Source organism: Bos mutus, chromosome 4, assembly GCF_027580195.1.
Source record: "Bos mutus isolate GX-2022 chromosome 4, NWIPB_WYAK_1.1, whole genome shotgun sequence".
In the NCBI taxonomy this organism is placed as follows: domain Eukaryota; kingdom Metazoa; phylum Chordata; class Mammalia; order Artiodactyla; family Bovidae; genus Bos; species Bos mutus.
In genome coordinates this window covers 17888181-17898960 of record NC_091620.1, presented here as the reverse complement: position 1 = coordinate 17898960, position 10780 = coordinate 17888181, and positions in this window count along the sequence as shown.

Sequence of the window (10780 nt, the reverse complement as noted above, 5' to 3'; positions counted from 1 at the left end):
CTGAGAAAACTGCTCTGAGGAGGTGAGTGGAGGAGCCAGGTTATATAGAAGTTTTACAACAAAGGGCAGGTAGGCTGAACATCAAGAGATTATTGTTCATTAAAGGAAATAAGATATCCCAAGTTAAGGAGTGTAGCACTTATCTATGTATAGGAAGTTGCAAGAGTCTGGGCTTACCGAAATCATTCCTTTCATATTATCTTACCAATCTGAGGCCAGTACATCCTGAGTTCCTCAGTGCTCACCATTAGGAGTGGCTTCAGCCTGGTGTCTGCTGGATCTCAGGTTTTATTCTCTTTCCTGGGCACCTTCAGGACTCACAGATTCATCTTTGGATGGCTGGAATCGCTGATGACAGTGGCATCCTTGTTTACTGATACAGCAGACGGTAAAGAATCTGCCTGCAATGCAGGAGACCTGGGTTCAATTCCTGGGTTGGGAAGATCCTTTGGAGAAGGGAATGGTAACCCACTCCAGTATTCTTGCCTAGAGAATTCCATGGACAGAGGAGCCTGGCGGGCTACAGTCATGGGGTCACAAAGAGTTGGATGCAACTGAGCAACTACATTTTCACTTTTCACTTCATTTCTCAGTTCCTTTTCATCAGCCTGCCTTCCAGAACCATTTTTGTTGTTCAGTCGCTTAGTCGTGTCCGACTCTTTGCAACCCCATGGACTGCAGCACACCAGGCTTCCCTGTCCTTCACCATCACCTGGAGTTTGCTCAAACTCATGTCCATTTAGTCCATGATGCCATCCAACCATCTCATCCTCTGTCACCCTCTTCTCCTCCTGCCCTCAATCTTTCCCAGCATTAGGGTCTTTTCCAATGAGTTGGCTTTTCCCATCAGGTGGCCAAAGTACTGGAGCTTCAGCATCAGTCCTTCCAATGAACATTCAGGGTTGATTTCCTTTGGTTTGATCTCTTGCTGTCCAAGGGACTCTCAAGAGTCTTCTCTGGCACCACAATTCAGAAGCATCAATTCCAGAACCATCCTCCAAACCAAACCAGCCATGATACCACAAGGACAGAAATGATAACTGGGGCCCTCAGGCCAGGGCCTGGAGCCAGGGATACAACCTTTCCTGGACCACCTGGAGCCATTTTCAGGCAAACATGGGAGAGCCTGTGGGTGAGGCAGCCCTCCCTCTTGACTGGAAAGACTGGCCTCCGGCAGCCTCAAGCAAAAAATAGAAGAGAAGGAAAATCTTCCCTGGAGTGGGGCCTGTGAAGGAAGAGGAGACCCCTGGCAGGACTGTGCGACAAGAGGGAGAGCTCTCCACTCTTAAAGGATGTGATTCAATGTGCCTCCAGCATGACTGGGAGGAGAGGACCCAGGGAGAGCTTGTCTGACACCAACTCAGCCCTTCCCCTCACCCTAGCTGAGCAGGTGACTTAGCTAAGCCTCCACTTCCTCTCGGCAAAATGAGGACAAAGTGATGCTTCACTGGAGGACATGGAATAGTGTGTAATTGATGGAGCACAGGGCCTACTGCATTCTGGGTCTGAAATTATCTAATGTTAATTAAAAAGCACATTCATTCTTATTTTATAAAACTCATTTGGGGCAGAACTATTCTCAAATCTTTCCAACCTAAATCCTCACGGAGCGTCATGATTGTGAGCTGCAGAAGTAAGTGCTTCCCTTGTGGCTCAGCTGGTAAAGAACCCGCCTGCAATGCGGGAGACCTGGGTTCGATCCCTGGGTTGGGAAGATCCCCTGGAGAAGGGAGTGGCTACCCACTCCAGTACTCTGGCCTGGAGAATCCCATGGACTGTATAGTCCATGGGGTCACAAAGAGTCAGACACGGCTGAGTGGTTTTCACTTTTCACCTTCAGTGAGTGGTAGCCAGTGATGGTTTTGTTCATTTTGTTTTCTCCTAGGAGACAGGAGGTTTTATTGATGCTGATGGGGGTAGGAAGGGCCCCAGGAGCCTGGAGTGGGTGGCAGGGCTGAGTCAGTCAGCAGATGCATAAAGCCTGGGCACGTGGGGGTGGGTTAGGGCACATCCATCTGTTTAGGAGTCTTCTTTTCAGGGGCCTTTGTGGTGGCGTGTGAGATCTTTGGTTGTGGCATTTGGGATCTAGTTCCCTGACCTGGGATTGAGCCCGGGCCCCTGCACTGGGATTGCAGAGTCTTAGCCACTGGACCCCCAGGGAAGTCCCCAGCTTTTCAGGATTCTTTGGCTCCTTCTTTGGGGAAGGGAGTGAGCATCTTGACGGGGAGCAATTTGCAGAGTGGTGAGCAGGAAGGTGGGGATGACTGAGAGCTCCTGACCTGAGAGAAGTCCCCACAGCAGGCAGGAACATATGTATGGATGGCTGGTTTAGCTGGTCAGTAGGGGAAAGGGAGGGGGCACTGGGTTGGCACAGGCCAGTTCTCTGTGAGTGACAAGTGGGTGCTGTGGCTGAAGGTCAGGCCAGGGTCAGAGGCACATTCGTTGAATGTGTCTTGATAAAGGGCTTCACAAACAGAGGTCACGGCCAGGGTTGTGAGGCCCCAAGTGAAGAGCCGTGATGATGGGAGAGTAAAGAAAACAGGATGGATTTTAGGAGAAAAGTTGCCGGTTAGAAACGTGCATAGGTTTGGGGGCGTGTAGTTCATGTGAGGGTCACCAGCAGTAGGTCACACAGTCCAAGGCCCAAGTTCACATACCAGCCAAGTACTCTGACACTGCAGTGTCCCTCTTGGTGGAGGCATCTCTCAGTCTCTCTCTGTCCCCATGCCCTCCCTCGTAGCATCAGACAAAAGTCTGATCCCCACAGCAGACCAGCTTTCGTCAGTACATGCTGGACAGGTGCCAGCCATGGGTAAACAGTAGGCCACCTAACATGCACGTGGGATGGGGTGGGGCTGGAGGTGGCAGCTGAGGCTCCCTCCTGCCCTTATGCCCACGGCGGGCACACAGGCTGCCACTCGCCTGGCTGGCCCCACACGGCCGAGGAGGCTGGCAGGGCCAGGGGGTTGAGCAGCACGAGGGCCAGTAGCCACCCACCCCCAGCTCCACAGTGGTCCATGCCACTCCCCGGGGCTGCACTGCCCCCTCTCCCTTTCCTGGGGGCAGGAATTGAACAAAGGCTCAGGACCCCTCCCCGGCCCCTCTGCTTGGATCCGCATCCTTTCCCCAGGCTCAGGGAGGAGACTGTACTTCCCACGTGCCCCGCCACCCCCAGCCATGAGCCAGGGGCGCTCTGCTGGTTGGAAATCATGGTTCTCAGCAGAAGCCTCTCCTCTCCCCAACTTCTTCCCTGCACCCAGAGACCCTGAACAGCCTGATATAAAACAATGGAGGGCACTCAGCACCCCCTGGACTGGATGAGAGTCTTGAACACAAGATCAGTCATGAAGAAATAATGAGTCAAATTCAGATAATGGGATGTTGTACAAGACAATGCGCTGACCCGTGAAGAATTGTCAACGTCCTTAAAAAACAGAAATAGAGTTACCATGTGATCCAGCACTCCCATGCCTGGGCATGTGTCTGGAGATATCTTCAAACATACAGGCATATATCTGGAGAAAACTCTAATTAAAAAAGATACATGTACTCCAGTGTTTATAGCAGGACTGCTTATAATAGCCACGACACGGAAGCAGCCTAAATGTCCATTGACAGATGCATGGATACAGAAGATGCGACATACACAATGGAATACTACTCAGCCGTAGAAGAGAATGAAACAAAGGCATTTGCAGCGACATGGATGGACCGAGAGATTATCACACCCAAGTGAGTCAGACAGACAAAGACAAATATCAAATGCTATCACTTATTTGTGAAATCTTTAAAAAATAGTAGAAATGAGCTCAGTTAGTTACAAAGCAGACTCACATAGAAAACAAACATATGGTTACCAAAGGGGAAGTGGTGGGAGGGATACATTAGGAGTTTGGGATTAGCAGATATACTATCTATAAAATAGATGAGCAACAAGGACCTCCTGTATAGCACAGGAAACTATATTCAGTATCTTGTAATAACCTATAATGGAAAAGAATCTGAAATATATATATATATATAACTGAATCACTCTGCTGTACACCTAAAACTAACATAACACTGTAAATCAATTATATACTTCACTGAAAAGAGAAAAAAGAATTGTCAATGTCATGGAAGAAAAAAGTACAGAAGAGGTTCTAGATGAAAGAAGACAAGAGATGGGCCAACCAAATGCAATGCATGACACTCAGTTGAACCTTGGACAAAGATAAATTGTAAGTCATTATTGGGACCACTGGGGAAATCTGAATATAGACTGCATTATACAATGATATGTCAAAGTTAAATTTTGGGGGTTGTAGTAGCATTATGATTATGGAGAAGTTTGTCCTTAGGGTATCAGTCCAGTCCCCCCGTTAGTCACTCAGTCGTGTCTAACTCTTTGTGACCCCATGGACTGTAGCCCGCCAGGCTCCTCTGTCCATGGGATTCTCCAGGTAAGAATACTGGAGTACTGGAGTGGGTTGCCATGCTCTCCTCCAGGGATTCTTAGGGTATACATGATGAAATATTTCAGAGAGAAATACCATGATGAGTGTATTTCATGATGAATGAAATACCATGATACTATGTTTATGAATTATTCAGCAAAAAAAAAAATATATATATATATATGGAGAGAGAGATGTAAAGCAACTGTGGCTAAGTTTTTTCTTTTTTAAAATTTATTTGGCTGCACCAAATCTTAATTGTGGCATGTGGGATTTTGTTGTAGCATGTGGGATCTAGTTCCCCCAGCAGGGATTGAACTCAGGCTCCCTGCATTGGGAGCACAGAATCTTAGCCACTGGACCACCAGGGAAGTCCCAGTTCAGTTCAGTTCAGTCGCTCAGTCGTGTCCGACTCTTTGCGACCCCATGAATCGCAGCACGCCAGGCCTCCCTGTCCATCACCAACTCTCGGAGTTCACCCAGACTCACGTCCATCGAGTCAGTGATGCCATCCAGCCATCTCATCCTCTGTCGTCCCCTTCTCCTCCTGCCCCCAATCCCTCCCAGCATCAGAGTCTTGTCCAGTGAGTCAACTCTTTGCATGAGGTGGCCAAAGTACTGGAGTTTCAGCTTTAGCATCATTCCTTCCAAAGAAATCCCAGGGCTGATCTCCTTCAGAATGGACTGGTTGGATCTCCTTGCAGTCCAAGGGACTCTCAAGAGTCTTCTCCAATACACAGTTCAAAAGCATCAATTCTTCAGCGCTCAGCCTTCTTCACAGTCCAACTCTCACATCCATACATGACCACAGGAAAAACCATAGCCTTGACTAGACGGACCTTTGTTGGCAAAGTAATGTCTCTGCTTTTGAATATGCTATCTAGGTTGGTCATAACTTTCCTTCCAAGGAGTAAGCGTCTTTTAATTTCATGGCTGCAGTCACCATCTGCAGTGATTTTCGAGCCCCCAAAAATAAAGTCTGACACTGTTTCCCCATCTATTTCCCATGAAGTGATGGGACCGGATGCCATGATCTTCGTTTTCTGAATGTTGAGCTTTAAGCCAACTTTTTCACTCTCCACTTTCACTTTCATCAAGAGGCTTTTGAGTTCCTCTTCACTTTCTGCCATAAGGGTGGTGTCATCTGCATATCTGAGGTTATTGATATTTCTCCTGGCAATCTTGATTCCAGCTTGTGCTTCTTCCAGCCCAGCATTTCTCATGATGTACTCTGCATATAAGTTAAATAAGCAGGGTGACAATATACAGCCTTGACGTACTCCTTTTCCTATTTGGAACCAGTCTGTTGTTCCATGTCCAGTTCTAACTGTTGCTTCCTGACCTGCATACAAATTTCTCAAGAGGCAGATCAGGTGGTCTGGTATTCCCATCTCTTGAAGAATTTTCCACAGTTTATTGTGATCCACACAGTCAAAGGCTTTGGCATAGTCAATAAAGCAGAAATAGATGTTTTTCTGGAACACTCTTGCTTTTTCCATGATACAGCGGATGTTGGCAATTTGATCTCTGGTTCCTCTGCCTTTTCTAAAAGCAGCTTGAACATCAGGAAGTTCACGGTTCACATATTGCTGAAGCTGTAGCTAAATAACAACTGGTGAATTCTAGGTGAAGCATGCTTGGATTTCATAATACCATTCTCTCACATTTTCTGTAGGTTTGAAATTAAAGGTAAACATATCAATTCCACTATACTACATGATATATTTTGTGGAATTGATATGTTTTGCTAGTGCTGACGGAGAAGGCAATGGCACCCCACTCCAGTACTCTTGCCTGGAAAATCCCATTGATGGAGAAGCCTGGTAGGCGGCAGTCCATGGGGTCGCTAAGAGTAGGACACGACTGAGCGACTTCACTTTCAGTTTTCACTTTCATGCATTGGAGAAGGAAATGGCAACCCACTCCAGTATTCTTGCCTGGAGAATCCCAGGGATGGGGGAGCCTGGTGGGCTGCCATCTATGGGGTCACACAGAGTCAGACACGACTGAAGTGACTTAGCAGCAGTAGCAGCAGCAGCTAGTGCTGAACGTCTTTTAGAAAACATTTGACTTCCCCTGTCCAGAGCCCTAAGATGCATATTCAGTGATTCTATTTCAGGGGACTTCAAAACAGGAGAAAAGCCTTGGGCACTGCAAGCCAAACACCAACAGTAAAAATATGTCCACACAAATGATGGTGCCTCAGTTGCATGGAATATTGTTCAGTGATTAGAACTGTAATGTGAAATGGTTCACACAGTCACATTAAACACTCAGGATAGACTCACTTCTGGCTGCAGGAATCATACTGGAGGGCTTTATAACAACTTTGGGATTTATTAATACCAATGTTGTTGTTGCTTAGTCGCTGACTTGTGTCTGGCTTTTTGTGACCCCATGGATTATAGCCCACCAGGCTCCTCTGTCCACGGGATTTCCCAGGAAAGAATACTGGAATGGGCTGCCTTTCCCTTCTCCAGGGGATCTTGCCAACCCAGGGTTAGAACCAGTGTCTCCTGCATTGGGAGGCAGATTCTTCACCATCTGGGCCACGAGGGAAGCCCCTTGCTAATACAATGGACTTTGTAAAATAAAATGTGAAAATTGAGAAAGGATATATCTGGCAGGGGGAACAGCAAGGAAAACAGTGAATGCGTGGGCTCAGGTATGCGGAAGGAGCCTGGCTGAAGTGTTAGTTCTGGAGAGAAGTCAGTGCGTGATAAGACTGTTCAGCTAAGTAGAGGCCGCCCATGGAAGGCTGTGGATACCAGCGGGAGGCGTAGGACTTGATTCCGCCCGCCAGGCGGAGTCTCGGAAGGATGCTGACCCCGCCACCAACCCCAACCTCCGCCCCCAGCAAGGTGGCAGCTCTATCCAGCCCTGCTTTAGGGAGAGAAGCCTGGCAACAGTAAGACGTGGACTCACCCCACATCCAGGAAGCACACACAGGATGAGCTCATGTGTGGGCAGCGGAAGCTTTGAGGGTGTCCTCCAGCTTGTTCGGAAATAGGAGGGGCCGAGGTCATGGCTTCTCAGCCTTCCCTTCAGCCCTAGGACCACACTGGTTGCAGCTTTGATGTGTAATTTCTTACCCTTCCCTGCAGGTGGCGCCGAGGCCCTGGGACGGACGCCCCTTCAACCAGTTGCCAGCCATTGCCTCCTAAACTGCAATTCCAGAAACGCAGCCATTCTGCCTTGGTTTGACAGAGCAGGTGGTCCCCATGCAAGGTGATGGACGGTGAGAGGCACCCCAGACTAAGGAGAGCCTCCTTTTCTGCTCACCACTGCCTGCGAGTCAAGGGGTGATAGAGCGATAGACAGACCCCAATGCCAGGCCCACTCCAGACCAATGGAATCTGTGTGCCCAGGGATGAGGGCCGCTGCTCTAGGGTCCTGTCCTTCGTCACCTTAAAGGCCAGACCACCGCCAAGCCGGAAACATTTACAACCTTTAGAGCAGAGAGGATGGAGTGTCAGGTCCCGTGATGGGAGGACACAGATGCTCCAAGACCAGGAAGCAAAGTTCCTAACCTGTTACTTGTAATAATGTGTGGCCAGCCTGTTAACAGCTGGTGAAGTGGTAAAGAACCCCCCTGCCAATGCAAGAGACACAGGTTCAGTCCCTGGGTCGGGAAGATCCCCTGGAGAAGGAAGTAGCACCCCAGTCCAGTATCCTTGCCTGGAAAATTCCATGGACAGAGGATCCTGGTGGGCTACAGTCTGTGGGGTCGCAAAAGCATTGGACACGACTGAGCGACTAAGCACACACAAGCTGTTAACATGGGGGAAGCAGAAACACAGCGCTGAACCCCAAGTGTTGATGGTACAAGCTCACAGTCTGTTAGAATCTGGAGGTTCTATAAACTCTTGGGAAATTTCAATGAATTCATATCAATACCCTCGTTCTCTGGTGTCTCAAATCCAAATAAGAACATTATCCAGGCTTTCGGTACATGTTGATTGAAGCCCTACTATGTCCCTAACGCAGTGTTGGTACAGAGATATGATATGTATCCACGCTCATTCATAGAGCTTACAGTTGGGGATGGGGAGCAGACAGTCAACAAATAATGTACAAATAAATATTTAAGTTAGTAGTTGTAAAAATCTTTTCTCTTCCTCCCTGAATTGCCTCAAACGTGAAGGTGCAGCTTTCAGTATGCCCTCGATCCAGATGTTTTAGGCCTAACTTTGCTCCAAATCCAGATTACCCAAGCTCTCAGCACAGCTTCATCCCCTGGTGGCTGTGTGACCTTGAGCAAGTTTGTTAACCTCTCTGTGCTTCAGTTTCCTCATTTGTAAAATAAGAATGAGATAATAGTAGTATTTACAGCTATCTAAACTGTTGTGAGGAATGAAGGAACTCATAAAAAGTGCTCAGCAGTTTTCACCATATAAATCTTTGATGGATTTATTCCTAGATATTTGCATTTTTTACTAAAGGTAAAAATTGTTTTCTAAATGCCAGCTGTTGTTATATGCAAATACAACATTCCATGTACTGGTCTTTAGCTAGTTACCTTATAAACTCTCTCATTAATTTTAATAGGTTATCTATAGATCCTTTTTCAACTGTATGTATAGAGTCCTGTCACTTGTGAGAAACGACTCCTGTTTGTTTTCTGAGTCTCCAAACTTCGTCTTTGCTAGCTGTCCTGCCTGGGACATCCCCTGCAGTGCTGAGTTACAGTGTGAAAGTCAGCCTTCTTTTCTTGTTCAATATGTCATCATTATGTATTATGTTTACTGTAAGATCCCCCCCTTTTGGGGGGTAGATAATCTTTATCAAATAAAGCAATGTCCTTTCAAAAGGACATCATGTTATTATAGGAAGGAAGTTAGAAACATTCTTTCCTGGTCCTGGAGCATCTGTGTCCACCCGTCATGGACCTGACACTCCATCTTCTCTGCTCTAAATGTTGTCCATTCTCACTTAGCACGACTTGGACGTGCTAAGTCGTGTCCATGACTAAGTGTTTCAATTGTGTCTGACTCTTTGCCACCCTATGGCCCCGGACCCTGACCATGGGATTCTCCAGGCAAGAATATTGGAGTATTGCCATGCCTTCCTCTCTTCCTGACCCAGGGCTTGAACCCACTTCCCTTAGGTCTCCTGAGTTGGCAGACGGGTTCTTTACCACTAGCACCACCTGGGAAGCCCAGTCTGCTTAGAGTATCTATAGATGTAGGCTCTTATCAAATGATTTTTATGCAGCTAATGATCATGTGACCTTTCTTCTTTATTATGACGATGGGTTATGACTAGTGATTTCCAAATGTTAAAACCATCTGTGAATCTCTGCAACAAACCCAACTCAGTCATGATGTTTTTTTCTTTTTATAAGCTGCTGATTGTTGGATAATACTCTGAGATTTTTGCGTCTTTGAACATTTTTGGAAATTAGCGTGTGACTTTCTTCTGTTGTACTGTTCTCAAGTTCTGGTTTCAAGATTATGCTAGTTTTACAAAATGAATCCAAGTATTCTATATTTTTCTGTTTCTTGGACTACTTTACATATTACTGAAATACTCTCCTTAAATGAGGTAGAATTTACCAGTGAAGCTTTCTAGGTCTGTCATTTTGGGGAAGGTGTTTGATCATCAATGCAATTTTTCTAACGGCCTGAGACTAGTCAGGTTTGCTATGTCTTCCTGAGTCTCTCTTGGTAAGTTGTATTCCTGTGGGAGTTGTTTGAGTTTTCAAATTTTTGGCAAAGTTTGCAATATCTTTATCTTCATATAGCCTATACCAGAATCAGCAGTGACGTCATCTCTTTCATTCTTGAGATGGGTGATTTCTGCCTTTTTTTTTTTCCAGTGATGAATCACACCACAAACTTGTTAATTTTATTAGTTTTGTTAAAACCAAAATTTCTGGCTTCCTTAATTATATCTGTTTGTGTTGTTCAGTCACTAAGTCGTGTCCAACTCTGCGACCCCATGGACTGCAGCATGCCAGCTGTCCTTCACTATGTCCCGGAGTTTGCTCAAACTCCTGTCCATTGAGTCGGTGATGCCATCCAACCATCTCACCCTCTGTCATCCCCTTCTCCTCCTGTCCTCAATCTTTCCCAGCATCAAGGTCTTTTCCAGTGAGCCAGCTCTTTGCATCAGGTAGCCAAAGTATTGGAGCTTCAGTTTCAGCATCAGTCCTTCCAGGAATATTTAGGAACTTATTTCCTTTAGGATGGACTGGTTGGATTTCCTTGCAGTCCAAGGGACTCTCAAGAGTCTTCTCCAACACCACAGTAAGAAAGCATCAATTGTTTGACGCTCAGCCTTCTTGACGGCCTAACTGTCATATCCATATGTGACTACTGGAAAAACCATAGCCTTGACTATAC